Raw genomic sequence first — 16,733 nt, forward strand, 5'->3', positions numbered from 1 at the left:
AGTCATGGTGATTGCGGGTTTAATTTTATTACTTTGTTTTGGTTGGTTCTCATGTTTCCTTAGCTTGGGTTAAGTTAGTAGTCCTATAAGCCCTGGTTGAACAAATTCTCTGGAAGCCCTGTAACAACTTGGGTTGAGTTACTAGTCCTAGAAGCCCTGATTGGACAAATGCTCTGGAAGCCCTGTAACAGCTTGGGTTGAGTTACTAGTCCTGGAATCCTTGGTTGGACAAATGATGTAGAAGCCCTTAGTGGGTTGAGTTACTAGTCCTGGAAGCCTTGGTTGGACAAATGCTCTGGAAGCCCAGTATAAGTTGTGGGTTGAGATACTATTTCTGGAAGCCTTGGTTGGAAAAATTCTTTAGAAGCCCTATATAAGTTCCGGGTTGAGTTACTAGTTTTAGAAGCCTTGGTTAGAAAAACACTATAGAAGCCCTGGAAGGCTTGGATGGAGACCAATGTGATGATGGTTTTTGGTGATGTCTGACTATGAGGTGGAATCACTGTTTGATGGGTTGAGGTGGGTGGCCTCTGGAAGCCATGGATGAGTTTTGATTGATGTGTTCTTTGAGATCCCACATTCATGCTTGGAATATGGCATGAGGGTGAATGGATAAAGAGATATTTGGCTTATCCATTCTATGGTCGGGTGGAACGTGGTAGTCCCATCTCCGATTGGTTCATTACATCCATTAATGAGAAATCCATTGCCTTGATTTTCATGTCTAAAGGTACTTATGTATTTATGGATTTGATGGCTGATATGTTATTGTATTTCTGTTTCTATTATGTTGTTTATATGCACATTTACCCTGGAAGGTGTTACAGCATGCCAGCAACTGTGGACTTTTTCAGCCTGTTTTGAGTTAACAACCCCGAATTTTATGCCACTTTTCAGGGCTAGGGCTCATGCCATTGCCTAGAACTTCATGAAACTTTCAAAAATGATAAATAACAATGGAATAATGCTATTAATGTAATCATTGATACAAGTAATTGATCTGACCCCTACTATCCATGAAAGACATTTCGTCAAACACGTCACAAATATGAAATCTACAGGTCTCAAAAATGGATTTGAGCATAGGGGTCTCATACTTTTCTTAGATTCACAAGGAAGCATTGATGCCTTATCACAATAGTTTCATTATCATCTATTAGGTCATATATTAATTGTTCATTTGTATGCTAATCAAAATATGATGAGAGACATACATCAAGATTACCATAAAACATCCTCTTAACCAACATATATTCAACATAAATAACAAATATATAACAACCATAAAACCACATATGAACAAGTATATTTACCCATAAAATACAAGAGAAAAGGAGCTCTTATTAACATATGCAAAATGCAATTAGGTCTGGGACTTCCACGTACCATCCGACCATAGATTGGCTGAACCAAATATTTATTTCAGCCAACCATCCTGTTGCTATATTCCAAGCATGAATGTGGGATCTCATGGAACAAATCAAACAAAACCAAACGAGGGATTCTAGATTTCAATTCACCTCAACCCTAAACTAGTGATTCCACCTCACGGTTGAACATCATTTACCATCACCAAATGGATATCTACCCAATTTTTCCAAGGCTTGAGAGCATTTTTTCCAACCAGGGCTTTCAGGAGTAGTAACTCAACCCACGAGTAGTAACTCAACCCACAACTGTTGTTGAGCTTCCATAGAGCTTGTCCAACTAGGGCTTCTAGGACTAGTAACTCAACCCACCAAGGGATTCTAGAGTGTTTTCCAACCAAGACTTCCAGGACTAGTAACTCAACCAAAGTTGTTACAGGGCTTCCAAAGTGTTTGTCCAACCAAGGCTTCACCCACCAAGGGCTTCCAGAGTGTTTTTCCAACCAAGACTTCCAGGACTAGTAACTCAACCAAAGTTGTTACAGGGCTTCCAAAGTGTTTGTCCAACCAAGGCTTCCAGGAAATAGTAACTCATCCCACATCCATAAGGAACATGAGAACTAACCTAAAAACAAAAGGAAAGACACCCAAAACACCATGGCTATCTAGGAAATGTCAAGGCTAGGCAAATCCACTGTCAATCCAGGCAATCCTCCATGCCAATGACATATCATAACCAAGAAACCACCTGCATGCCAAAACTAGCAAGGAAATCATACATGCAACTCGGTACTTGCAAACAAAACCTGTTGTAGTTGTTGATCTCGATGTCCTCTTGCGCTTTCATGCTCTTCCTTTGCCTTCTTGATCCAAGTCCCAAGTATGCCACACTCCTCTAAGAGTGCTCGAAGAAAACTTTAAGTGTCCAAGAGTATGAGAGAGAGAGAGAGAGTAGAAAATGGAGCTCCAAAACTGAACTGACAAAAAGCCAACACTGAAAAAAGCCATGAACTTATCCTCATAAGATTTTTATCATTGAGGCCTCTATTTTCTTCACTTTCCTTCATTTTTCCTTCAATTTCCCTCTCATGCAAACTTGTGACCTTTCACCTTCCTTTTCCCACATTTTTCCATTATTTTCATAAATAAAATGCCAATTAATGCCACTTTGAATTTTTCCAATTTCATTAGCCATAATAAACCAAAATGAACACCCACTAGAATGTTTTGGCCACCATTAAGCTTGGAATATGTGTCCCACGACATTGGTCTTATATTTTTTTACATGAATTTTTAACTAGGGTTGTTATAATCAAAATCTACAACATCTTCAAATGAATGACTGGATGTAGATGAAGATAACTCATTATAAAGTATAAAGCCTTTGAAGCTACTTTTGTTGCTACCCTAATGCCAAGCGAAGTTGTCTTTTAGGCCTCATTGACCTAGAAAATTCAAAGGTCCATAATCATAATTCTACCTGACTCCAATCTCCCACAGGATTAGGCACTGGTCCACCCAAATTTGATCACCCTAAGCCTAATTTCCTTCTCCCCTTTCCTCTTCTCTAGGTCTAGTCCTCTAGGTCACTTAGGGAATCAGTTATCTCACGATATATCCATCCAGATACTTCAATTTTTGGTCCACAACTACGTTGGCATGTCCTTGAAAACCCCTCCAAATTTCAAGAGATTCTAACGGTGGGATCTTGAGATATTGGTAGCCCTAGCTCAAAGACCAATTCTTGCCCTTGGTTTCCCTTAGGCTAGAAACCTCACTAGGATCCTTGCATTTCCTTTCATTGAAAATGCATTCCTTGATTCCTTTCCCCTCTCTAATTAAGTCAAGTAGATCATTGGTTGCTAAATCCTATACCCTTGAACGAACCTCGGGTCCACTTGGTCCTATGTGGTCCCATGCACTATCAAGGTTAATTCTTCAAAGATCGCCCAGAACCCATGTTTCCACAAGAATTATAGGGCTTAGGAATCTCCTTTATAAGACACATACTCAAAACCTAACCCTTGAATTTTTTCCCCAAGCCCTTCCTAAGGAGCCTTCCATCTTGTCTTCCAAGACAAGCAAGACACATATTTGATCCTCTCTTGTGAATAGGCTTCCAAGATCACCCCTTTCCCTATCATTGGTCTATCCATTTTGTGATCCTGATCATAACGAGTCTCCTCCCATCGATGAAAGTCTGTAAAGAGTAGGGAGCCTTAGCCGAGGTGACAGTGGGCTATCATTCCATTGTTGCCCTTAGCCTAGTAGTCACCCTTCAAGGATCCCCATTAGGACCCCTGCTAGTTTGAATGGTAACAAGAACCTCGTGCAACCTAAAGACCTCCAGAAAAATGTTTTCTCTACCTATGTTATTATGTAGTCAAAAGATATGGCCATGAAGTGTGCAAATTTGGTTAGCCTGTCCACCACCACAAAGATACAATTTCTCCCTTGCACCTTCAGAAGCCTTGTAATAAAATCCATAGAAATGCTTTCCCATTTTTCTTTAAGATAGGCAGTGGCTTAAGCAATCTTGTTAGATGGGTAATTTGTTCTACCTTGTTGCGTTGGAAAGTAGCGCATTTTGTCACGTCTCCAAATGTCCTCCTTGAGGCCTTTCCATGTGAATATTTCTCTTGCCTTCCTATAGGTCTTGAAAACCCTAGTGGCCTACTAAGGGTGAGTTATGGATGGCCTTCATAATTATATCCTTGAGTTGTGATTCGGGGACCAAGAAAATCCTCCCTTTGTAAAAGATAACATCATTGATGACCCTATACCTATCATCTTGTATCAATCCATCCATAAGCTCACATGCAAATTTATTCTTCGAATACTCCACTAGTAGGAGTGCCTTCCAATCACTACTAATCTCCATGAGTGAACATGTTGCTGGTTTCCTAGAGAGAGCATCAACCACCACATTCTTCTTCCCTTTAACATATTTATTGTCAAAATCATAGGCCTGAATTTTGTTGACCCATTTATGTTTCCTTTTGTTCAACTCCTTTTTTTCTAGGAAATATCTCAAATTTTTGTGATCTATCTTGATCACAAACTTCCCTCCTACTAAGTACTTCCTAAACTTTGCCAACACATGAATAATTTCCAACATTTCCTTATCATAAATTGAGTACAATTTACTCAAATCTCTTAGATTCCTACTTTTAAAATCTATAGGGTGTTTATCTTGTGCCAACATAGCCCCTATGCCTTCATCTAATGCATCAAACTCCAGCACAAAAGGTTTTGAGAAATTTGGAAGATCCAAGACAGGACAAGTACGCATTACCTCTTTACACTTCCCGAAGGTGTGTTGTGCTTCCTCTGACCATTTGAATGCCCCATTTTTGGTTAGGTTTTTAAAGGGTGACACCACCTACTAGTGTCCCTTGACAAAATACCTGTAGTAATTGCATATGCCCATGAATCCACACAACTATGTAAGGTTCTTAAGTGTTGACCAATCAAGAATAGTTTTTATCTTTTCTTGGTGTACTTGTTCCCCATTTGCGCTGATAATGTGCCCCAACTACATGATCTCAATTATTAAAAACTCATATTTTGATTATTTTGCAAAGAGAGACTTCCCCTATAGTATGCACAACCCTCCTTAAAATGCTCCAAATGCTCTTCCCATGTCCTAATATAGATGAGAAGATCGTCGAAAAATACCAATAAAAATACCTACAACTGCTTCTCGAAAATATGATTCATGAATGATTGGAAGGTAGCGGGGGCATAGGTAAGCCCAAAAGGCATGACAAGGAAATCAAAGTGCCAATAGTGGAATGTAAAATTGGTTTTTTGTATATCCTACTTATGCACCCTGACTTGATGGTACCTTGATTGCAAATTGATTTTGGAGAAATAGATTGTTTTTGCAACTCATCAAGAAACTCATTGATCCCAGGTATTGGAAACCAATTTTTTATTGTATTCTTACTTAGGGCCTTATAATCGATGCATATCCTCAATGTTCCCCCTTTTTCTTTACTAACCCTATTAAGGATAAAATGGGCTAGAGCTCGCCATTATGCGTCCCATATCCAACAAGTCCTTAATGGTATTTTCTATTTCCTCCTTGTATCGTTTGGGATTCTTATATGGATTTGTGATAACTGGCTTAGCCCCTTCTTCTAACTCTATTGTATGCTAGAATCCTCTGTCTAGCGGCCTCCTTGGTGGGTTCTCTCTAAACAGCTTATGATGTTTGCTTAATAATGCTTCAATACCTGTCGAGTATTGCTTCCCCTCATCAAGAATATTTTTCTTCATCACCATACATTGTACATCCCATACTATATTCCCATGCCTGATTGTACCCTTGATATTTTTTGTCATGACCACTCTTGGAGCATTTTTTTTCATTCCTCTCAATAGTACCCACTATCCATTTGGTGCAATGAACTGCATCTTTATAGTGCGATAGTTGTTCCACTGCCTTTCTATGGAAATGAGCCACTGGACCCCCAACACCACGTTGGTAATGGTTATTTCAACCACATAGAAGTCATTGGTGAGGGTATAATTTCCCATCCTTAGTTCCCTTTGAGGAAACCTCCTTAAATATGCCATCCTATGTCCTCTAGCCACCTCTACATCAAACCCCTCGAATTCTTTAGTGGGAAAACGCCCTCTGGATACCAATGCTACATCTATGAAATTATGGGTAGATTCACCATCAATGAGGACGGTAACTCACTTCCCTTGTAGAATTACTCGAACTTGAAAGGTATTATATATAGAAACACAAGAGAGCTTGGCTACAGTGGCCCCATTTGTGCCATCTATGGAGGTTCTACATCATTGCTGCTATGATCTTCTTTGTGAGTTGCTTCTAGTTCTTCCTCTTCTTCACTATCTAATATTACTTCTATGAGGTGCACTTTTCACTTGCCAATGTACCTATGCCCAAAAACACATGGTTCCTTGTAGTTGAAACAAAGTTTATTTCTCCTCAACTCATCCCTTATTTCTTCTATCATTTGCTTTTCTTGCCACTGGATTATTTTCCTTGTTCTTCTGGGGAGGGATAAATTTGGTAGGAATCCTCTTCAGTATTACATCTTCCATATCCCTCCTTCTGTATATTGCATCATGAAGTGTAATGGGCTTAAAGGATTTGACCCAACCATGTAGGGATTCAACTACCCTTCCAAGAATGACATCACCAATTGATCCTGGGATATATCATTCACCATTACAACCAATCTCTAGGATTTAGAGATCCAGTTGTCTGGAGTCCCTGTTTTCCAAAGTTTTGCAAGATCCCTGAAATGCATCTTTGGGTTTTCCTTATCGAACCTCTGAATCGGTCTCTCTCTAAACTCTAAGTATGAAGTGATATTGCAGTGCCCTAAGGTGGTTAATCCATGGTACCACCATTTGTGTGCCTCACCTCCTAAGTGAATGATGCAATACTGGATAGCCTTGGACTCTCTCATGGGGTTTAGCTAAAAGATTGTGTCTAATTTCTATACCCAAGCTCAAGTTATGCCATTGAATACTCCATCAAAGGTAGGAATATTTATCTTACTCGCCTTCTTGGAAACGTCATTATTCTACCACCACCAATTGTGATCTTTGGTTCCATTACAATATTTGATGGTGCAATAATCCTAGAGCAACATGGATACATGAAAATTCTCCCCTAGTGCTTCATATTATCTTAGATAATTTGCGAAAACTTCATCTCGCCCCTTTTGGTTTCTAGCTTTCTCTCCCAAGAATGCCAGCATAAATGGCCTGGATATGCTTTTGTTTACTAGTGGGACAAATTGATTAGATGTATTGCTGCCTTCAACATGATGATTGATGGATCCTCCAAGTAATGTATTTTTTGAACGTCTCACACCATTGTTAAGTTGATTTCCTTGTCCACTGGCCAGAGTGAGAGATTTCATTGTCTAGACCATCTCTCTTTGTCCTATAGCCAAATAATTTAGAGTGTGCCCGATACTTTCCTAGGGTTGATCCCCATGATCTCCCATGACTCTTTGTACAACAAGTGGGTCTCTTGGACTTCCACGTTACATTACATTGATTTGACAACATGGCCCATAGTGGAGATGTGGACAACATGACTCCTGACATGACTCGACATGACAGTGCTGCTACATTCATGTTGTTGCTGGAGTGCATGTTGAGTTGTAGTGTTGTTGGGTGATGGATGTCTTCATGGTGTATCACAGATTCACCTCCACATGGAAAAGTGCGCAGAGACTTTGATGGTCATTGGTTCGCTTGATGTTGCTTTGGCACGTTGCTCCTTTCTTGTATGTTGGAAGGCTTGACAGGCTCATCTGTTCGCGAAAGGTGCATGTTTGTCCGTTCGTCCATCCGTGAGCACATCTTGCATGTTTTCTCATCCATCCGTCCGTGAACACATATTTGCATGATCATCCGTTCGCGAGCACATCTCTTCACATCCATCATTCGTTCCTCTGTTGGTGAACCTGTCCTTCTACATGTGCTCCCTTCTTTCATCCCGTTCGTTGTCACGCCATGTTTGTTGGTATACTTGTACCTACTCATGACGAGACAACATCAAATCTAAAAAAATCCTAGTCTACCATGACACATGATCATTTCGGATGCAGCTGACTGGGAGAGGCAGCAAGGTTACGAAGCGGAATGATGGCTCCAAGCACTACTGATGAAAACTGTGCAAGGGTCACTGTGTGATGAAGATGGGAAATGCAAGTCGACAGTCACTTTCCGTGAGGTCTAGCTCGGCTGGAAGGCAAAACTGCACAAATTTTTGGAGGGACAATCCGGGTTGCAGTAAGGCAAGGCAGACAGAATCTGTGCATTTTCTGGAACGAGCAGGCAGTAGGAGCTTGACAACGAAATTTGTGCAATTTTCTGGAGGAACTGGTCGGGCTTGCATGGAGGATCAGCGGGCAGAAATTTCACAGTTTTTTGGAGGAACTAGCCAAGAGCCTGGCAGTCAAAACTATGTAATTCCTGGAGGGAACTGGCAGTTGGTTGTTGGGTCACTGGTAGCAGAAATTGCGCAATTCCCAAGGGGAACTGGCAGTCAGCTGCCGGGAGCTTGGCAGCAGAAACTGCACAATTCCTGGAGGGAACTAGCAATCTGCTACTGGGATCTGTTGGTGAGAGAAACTGCACTGAGGCTGGGAGGTCAGCCTATTGATCATCTCTGCGCAATTTCTGAGCTGAGCGGACTGTTGAGCGGCATAGGGTCTTCTCAAGAAAACTGCGCAATTTCCTGGATGAGCAGCCGGTCAACCGTCGAAAGGACTGACTGGAAAAAATGCGCAATTTTCTGAGGGAGACAGGGATGGGCACTGGGTGTGTGTCCAGCCTATCTGTGTAATTTCTTCAATCAGCAGAATGGGAAAGGCCATCAACCTCTGCACAATTTTTGAGGAGAGTCAATCCTAGGGTCTTTTCCGAGTTTGACTCTCCAGGTGGCCAGCATGAAGGTTGATTGAATTGCTTGTGCGCAACTGATGCAGGAGCATCAGAGAACCCTTAATCAAAATCTAAATTCAAAGCTATGAAAGGGGAAAGGTGGAAAATCATTGTAAACTGGGGCAAATTTTGTTTAAACAGATCTAAATTGATGGAATTGATAAGTCTCTAGAAGGCTTGATTAAATGTAATTATTTGCCATGCATGCGAATAGAAAGATTTAGGGGTTTGATTGAGAGATTGTGGGAGAAACTCATGGATCTTAAATGATTCCTCCCTTTGTAATTTCATATATAAGAGAGTTTTTGTTGTGTGAAAGGAGAGATAGGGTATGCAATGTAGCCGTAGGGCAATTTGTGACTCGGGCCATGAGGCCTTAGCCTGTAATCGAGTTCTGTTTATAATTGAAATCTGGATTTTGTGTGTCTGTGTATTTTTTATATATGCATTCTTTACTGTAAGTTGGTAAATTTCGTGTGCAAGTGTAAGGGACGAAGTTCCTATGAACTTCGCCTTAGACAAAGTATGCAAGAGATAAATTTGTGTTGAAATGTGAATTCCAACGATAAGCAAACGAGAGATCCATTTGTTAAGTTATGGTATGTTCTATGCTTATAATAGTTTATTTCTTTTACTTATTATATTCCATAGATTAGCAATCACATGTACATAAAGTAAAGTGCAGATAGAACATGAAACGATCGACAAAAAACAAGCCAAGACAAGAGACACAAGATGTGACGGCTAGCCAAGGACAAACCCCACAATGTGTGGGGAAACCCTTTGATCAAATCTTCTTTTAACTTCAATAATTTAGCAGAAAGAAATAGTACAATAAATCTGATTTATATCAGCAGTAGCAAACCCTAGATCAGCAGCATCAGCATTAGTGGCTTCATCATCAAAAACTAGGGCAGTCGATATCTCACAAACCGATCGTCGGATTGGCTTGATTCCACCACCAAAAGTTGCAGCCTTCAGAGGAGGTTCAGATGAACCTACAACACAGTTCAGATGAGGAGATCTTCTGGTCCACGTAGGTCAAACTTCACTTCTGCAGTTGCAGCTTCAGTTTCAGTAGCTTCCTTCAAACTAGGGCAGTCGATATCTCACAAACCGTCCATCGGATCGACTTGATTCCACCACCAAAAGTTGCAGCCTTCAGAGGAGGTTCAAATGAACCTACAACGCAGATCAGAAGAGGAGGTTTGATGGTCCACACTGGTCAAAGTTTGGATCTACAGTTGCAGCTTCAGTTTCAGCAACTTCTGGCTTCACATGTGTGAGAGAGAGACCCTTTTCTGCAGAGTAGAGAAGAGACTCTTTTTTGCGCAGTAGAGAGAGAGAGAGATGTGATGAGATTAGTGAGTGCAAATGAGGAAAATTCCTCCTGTATTTATACACAACTGTTGATGTTTGAATAGATGTGACTTTTGAGCTTCTGAGCCTACATGAGTTGTAGGTCGACTTGATAATAATTCCATAATCAAAATAAATTCATATCTCCATGAATACTTATCAGAATCAGATTTTGATCAATCCTACACCTCTCGACGAGAGGAATCTAATGAACATATTATCAGCCATGAATAAGATGACCCACATGAAGTTTGGCCCTATTTTCCAATTTTAACAGGATTTGAGAACAGATCAACAGAGGAGAGTTTCAATCGAAGCTGGAGTAGATTGAATAGCACAGCAAAAACTGTCGGATCGACCAGATCGACGGATAATAATGACGGAAGAGGAATGGCGGAGATTAACACCACGTGTTAGCAGAAGGATAGAGTGGTCTTGAAAAGACGGTAAGAAGTATCTCGCGCTCCCTAAAGGTGGTAAGTGGTATTTCTAAAATTCACAAGATTAACCTTAGCGGTCAACACGTAGCACGATAAAACTACTTTTCTCGCGCGCTCTCGATCTGATATCGGTCGTGTAAGAATCTGCGCGAGATTGCAAAATAGTCGTTCAATTGGATGGGCACATTGACGATGGAGATCGTCTAGGCTAGTTGGCGAGCGAACGACGCAATATCCATTGGATCTGAAGGAGTGAAATTTACGACATGGATTGAAGCGCCTGACAACGGAAAAAGTCAAAGAAGGACTAACGATAATTGGTCAGGTTTTGTTGTGATTCCGCTAATTGAAATGCTTCTGATGTATATGTGGGCCCATAATCCACAGGTCCACGCGCGAATTATGTAAAGATGCAGCTTTTTTGTCATCAAAGTGGTATCAGAGCAGGGAAAGGTTTCCTGCGAGAAAGAGTTCGAGTGCAAAAGAAGGAGGTACAATTATGTTGAAGATTGTAGAGTTTATGGTCTTTATATTGTCGTACAAATAGTGGCAGAAGAAGGTGAGAAGATTGCAGCAGCCTAGAGCCAGGAGTGCTAAAATGGTTTCAAAGAAGAGAGAACTAGAGAGATGTCAAAAGGCTAAGCTCAGAGGAGAGAAGCTTGGTGAGGTATCGTGTAGCAGGGGGGACTTGTTACTGCAGAGGTTTTGTTGCAGCTCACGGAAAGATCATAAAGGCAATTCCATAGAGGATGTGGGTAGAATTGCTAAGGGATGAAGAAGGCATATGACCAGGAGGCCATAAAAATTTTGTACCTCAGGAGTCTGATGCAGGAGCATTGGAGCACCCTTAATCAAAATTTAAATTCAAAGCTGTGAAAAGGGAAACGTGGACAATCATTGTAAACTGGGGAAAATTTTGTTTAAATGGAGCTAAATTGATGGAATTGATAAGTCTCTAGAAGGCTTGATTAGATGTAATTATTTGCCATGCGTGTGAATAAAGAGATTTAGGGGTTTGATTGAGCGATTGTGGGAGAAACTCATGGATCTTAAACAATTCCTCCCTTTGTAATTTCATATATAAGAGAGTTCGTGTTGTGTGAAAGGAGAGATAGGGTATGCAATGTAGCAGTAGGGCAATTTGTGACTCGGGCCGTGAGGCCTTAGCCTGTAATCGAGTTCTGTTTATAATTGAAATATGGATTTTGTGTGTCTGTGTATTGTTCAAATATACATACTTTACTGTAATTTGATAAATTGCATGTGCGAGTGTAAGGGACGAAGTTCCTATGAACTTCGCCTTAGACAAAGTATGGTAGAGATGAATTTGTGTTGAAATGCAAATTCCACCGATAAGTGAACGAGAGATCCGTTGGATTTGAGAACAGATCAATGGAGGAGAGTTTCAATCAAAGCTGGAGTCGATTGAACAGCACAATGGAAACCGTCGGATCGGCCAGATCGACAGATACTAAATATGGAAGAGGAACGGCGGAGATTAACACCACGTGTTACAAGAAGCATGGAGTCGTCTTGAAAAGACGGTAAGCAGTATCTCGCGCACCTTAAAGTTGGTAAGCGGTATTTCTAAAATTCACATGATTAACCTTAGTGGTCGACACGTAGCACGAGAAAACTACTTTTATCATATGCCCTCGATATGATATCAGTCGTGTAAAAATCTGCGCGAGATTGTGTGATAGTCGTTCAATTGGACGAGTCACATCGACGATGGAGATCGTCTGGGCTAGTTGGTGAGCAGATGACACAATATTCGTTGGATCTGAAGAAGTGAAATCGACAGCGTGGATTGAAGTGCCTGACAAAGGGAAAATTCAAAGAAGGACCGACGGCAATTGGTCAGGTTTTGTTGTGATTCTGCTAATTGAAATTCTTCTGATGTATATGTGGGCGAATAACCCACAAGTCCACGCACGAATTATGTAAAGATGCAGCTTTGTTTTCATTAGCAACGCAGCTTGAAAAGACTTGCTTGGTGCTTCTGCGCTGTTTTGGGTGACAGTCAATCAATTCGATGGCGACGTGATGGTTCGGTTGTCATAGGGAAATCTAGTCGTTAGAACTGAGCAAATTGACTAAGTGTGTGAATGAGTGAACAATGCAAATGTGATATTACAAACACACACCAATATGACTTGACGATGCGACGACTCAAACCAACCAGACACACATGTTCGACACAACTGACCTACGGTGCAAGCAACAAGCATGACACTCGTGATTGATCGTTGATCGGCCATGATGACACTTGTGTGACAGTGGATGTGAATCCATGTGTAAGAATGATAGATGCTTTCATAGCGAACACAACAAGTACACACGAAGAGAAGACTTTGAGCATAACTAGAACAATGAGTGCAAGCATGACTTTGACATCAACATGCCGGGCTTGGTGAAATGAAAAAGCAAGACGAATGTTAAGACTCACACAAGATCACAGAGTGAACCCGAATGTGTGTAGTCATCAAGTGAAACTCTCAAGGTAGGCTCCAAAATTGGGTGCAGGCCAAAATTTTGGAGGGTGGTTGTAGCCGCTACAACACTTGGTGACACACTGGTAGAACTCCAGCTTCTCTGTTTTGGTTCATTGCTAGCACAGGGCCTCGATCTTTTTGGGAGTATTGAATCATTGTGCGGGTTACTTCGGCTTCACCACTTACCCCATGGACATACATGGTTCACCTTTAGCGAACTCAGTCAAACACAAACAAAAGTTCAACTTGATCGCAATATTTTGAATCCGGGAAGGGTAGTTTAGCTTGCGAGTTGAAGATTTTCAAAGTATAAGTTTTTATCTATGGTGTTTCTCTGCTGCCAGCAGGCTTGGATAATACCCCGGCGGAGTCACGTAAGAACACACACATTACTCCACTACCAGCGAGCCTGGTCAGTACCCCAGTGGAGTTGCATGCTTCACCTCTCTATGCAGGAAGCCTTTCTCTTCTTTCTCCTTTGTATTTTTTTCAAGAGGATTGTGCATAGGCACTTATTTATTTTTGGGGCGGAAGAGGGATCCCGACTTATTGAGAGAAGAAGAGGTTGTTCCTTTAGAGAAGTGTGTAAGACCTCTGACATAGGTTTGCTCGTTTATATTTTCCCCTTCTTTGTTTCTACTAGTTGGATGAGCTTGAACACACAGAGCAGAAGGCTGAGTACAGGCATGGGGATTCCTAGTGTGGACACAGGTTCATGGTTGGACCAAAACTTCCCTTGCAGACGGTTCGTATTTTCTGTCAAGACTTCATCGGCCGAAGGTTATAACCAAGCACAGAGAAGACGGACACAAGACTGGCCAAGTGCTGTAGTGTCACAAGTCTCTTCAAATTTTAGCCACATACTTTATTCAAAAGCTAGAACGTAGTAGTTGGCAGCACTTATTTCCGGAAATATATATATAAAAAAAAAAAAAAAAAAAATAAAAATAAAAATAAAAATAAAAATAAAATAATAATAATAATAATAATAATAATAATAAAATAAAATAAAAAATAAAAATAAATAAATAAATAAATAAATAAAAATAAAATAAAATAAAATAAAATAGTAATATACCAAACAAACAAAACGACGTTAACAAAACTAGTAAGCATAACAAACAAAGTAAAAACAAAGGTAGTAAGCAAATAAAACAAGATGCAAACAACAAGCAACAAGCAGACTATGTACATGGCACGAGCGCGGCCCGGCCTACTGGAAGTAATGCTTGAGATCTCGGTCGTTGATAGGATGTTGTCAATCCTCCAGTCAAGTAATTGCAAATGATACGTGTGTGGGCCAAGTTTCTCGTGGACCAGTGTAAGTCCATCAGGCTCCACTACTGGAACCCGGTGGTATTCCAAAAGACCTTTAAGTGAAGACGACATCACTACTTCAAGTACTACGTGCAACATAGGCTCGAATGATTGCACAGGGTAGTTGTTCTTATTCCAAGAGCGGTTCAAGTTCCTGAAATCAATGCATAAGTGAATTTTTCCAGATTTCCTACGTGCAGAATTTAAATTAGAAACCCAAGTATGCTGACGAAATTTGCAAGTGATCCAATCATCCAAAATCTTAGTCAATTTTTCTTGTATAAGGAGTTCAAATGACATATGTGTTTTACCTGGCCTTTACTGTAACAGTTTGGCTCCTCCTTTACCTGGAATCTCATGTTGGATCGCTAGTGTGTAGTGTGTACTCAGCTCATCATCTTCCCATGTAGACACATCCCGGTACTATTTGATTGAGTGGTTAAAGACTTGTCGCTACTACAGTGTGTAGTTGGTATCGAGATCGGTTGTGTTCAGTTCGTGATTGGTTCCCAGTTTTCTTTGTTCGTTCATAGTGGTGGGCCTGTGGGTTCTGTTATTTCTTCGCCCTTGACAGAAGTTCTGCAAATCGTATAGCTTGTTGAGGGAAATCACACTGTTAGGGGTGGGATTGTCTTTCTCGCCCTCAACTGCAGTATTCAAGGGCTGCTCGTGCTTACCTTAATCGACTGTTATGTCCTTGAAAGCATCAACCCTGTCCGCAGAGTGTAGTATCATTTTGAGTGTGACCATGTTGAGGTTGATGGTTCTTTGTAAGTTCAACACGAGTGCTTCATACTTGGCAACGTTGTTTGTGCACTCAAACTTCAAGCAACTTGAAATCATGCATCTTCTGTTATTTTGGGCAACTGAGATACACCTGACCCTTGAGCCATCACGTGTCTTTGATTTTTCATAACCCGTGGCCCACAGCTTGTTTATACATGGACCATTTGACATGCTTGTACTACTACTACTACTATTGGTACAATGAACTGTACAAGTTTCATTACCATCAGTTGGGCAAGGAAGGAGTCCCAACTGTGTGTCTGGTGGGGTTGGAGCTGGCCGTGCAGGATAACACTCCAAAATTGTCTCTAGGAGGCAGTTTCCAAACATGAGTTTTGCGAAGGCCAATGGTTCATTCTCACCGTTAAGGGGAGTAACATTTTGTTTCATATACCTCTCGGATAACACCCGGATTTGGTTTCATTTTCCCTTATACAGAAGCCACATGTGAGACCAGTTTGTAGCAAAGTAACTGTCTAGCTTGTTGGACCAATCTCTATTGAGTAGCAAACCATATGCTTCTGGTATATCCACAACAACTATGTTGATGCATTGGTGGAACCAACTGTCATGAGATAGATGTATGATCATGTCTCACAGTTCACCAATGGTTGGTATCGATGTTCGGTCAAGTTGGATGATTCGCGTGGATGTTTCACTCCATTTCGCATTCATCTGCTTTGCAATGGAGAGTGGCATAACGTTGGCAGTTGCTCCGAAATCAACCAAGAAGTTGTGAACATTGTAGTTGAATATTTCAAAGGATAGCATAAATGGAGGGCAACCTAAGTTTGCTTCTTCCATCTAGAGAGTGTTGAGTATAATAGAAAGAGGTATGGGAAGTGCGCTTGCCCCTTCACTGGTAGAGGCTTCGTTATACGTTGTTTTCTGTCCCAATGCGTGCAGTAGGATATCTCGCTGGCTCTCGACCTTATCTAACTCGAACAAATTGATGTTTGCTCGAGTTTTCTTCATGTCATCAACAATGTTGTAGCCTAGAGGTGGTAGACTTACTGAGGTGTCTGGGGTGGAACGGATGTTCGTGTTGTCCGACAGAGTGTTTCACAACTTGCTGCTCATGGATTTACTCTTGTCCATCGCTATCTTCCCGGACTTGCTTTATGTTTTCTACTTTGGGGCAGCCGGTGGGTCAGCCTTTCTCATCAACAGTCTCATCTTTTCTTGCATTTCCCCAAGTGTATGGGGAGCCCCTTTACCCCTAATATTGTAACAATCAGTTTTATTTTGGGGCTTCTTCTCGGTGTTTGTCTTCAACATTACTTGCGAGCACAGATATGCGTTCACCACATGCCTAGAACTTGATGCTTCATTAGGTGCAACCTCTTCGTCATCATCATTGTCTTCCGGCTAATCCTGCATATTTCTCTCTGCCTCGAGTGCATGACTGCAAAAAGCGCTTGTGACTCACTTCCAGTCCGAACAAGATTTCTTGGGATGATGTTCTTCATGGAAAGAACAAAACATAGGATCTGCGCACTGTTCAAGCTAGAACACAGGTTTCTGTG

This window comes from Pinus tabuliformis, chromosome X (genome assembly GCF_031772625.1).
Source record: "Pinus tabuliformis cultivar Carrire ecotype Pingquan chromosome X, CPIR1, whole genome shotgun sequence".
NCBI lineage: Eukaryota > Viridiplantae > Streptophyta > Pinopsida > Pinales > Pinaceae > Pinus > Pinus tabuliformis.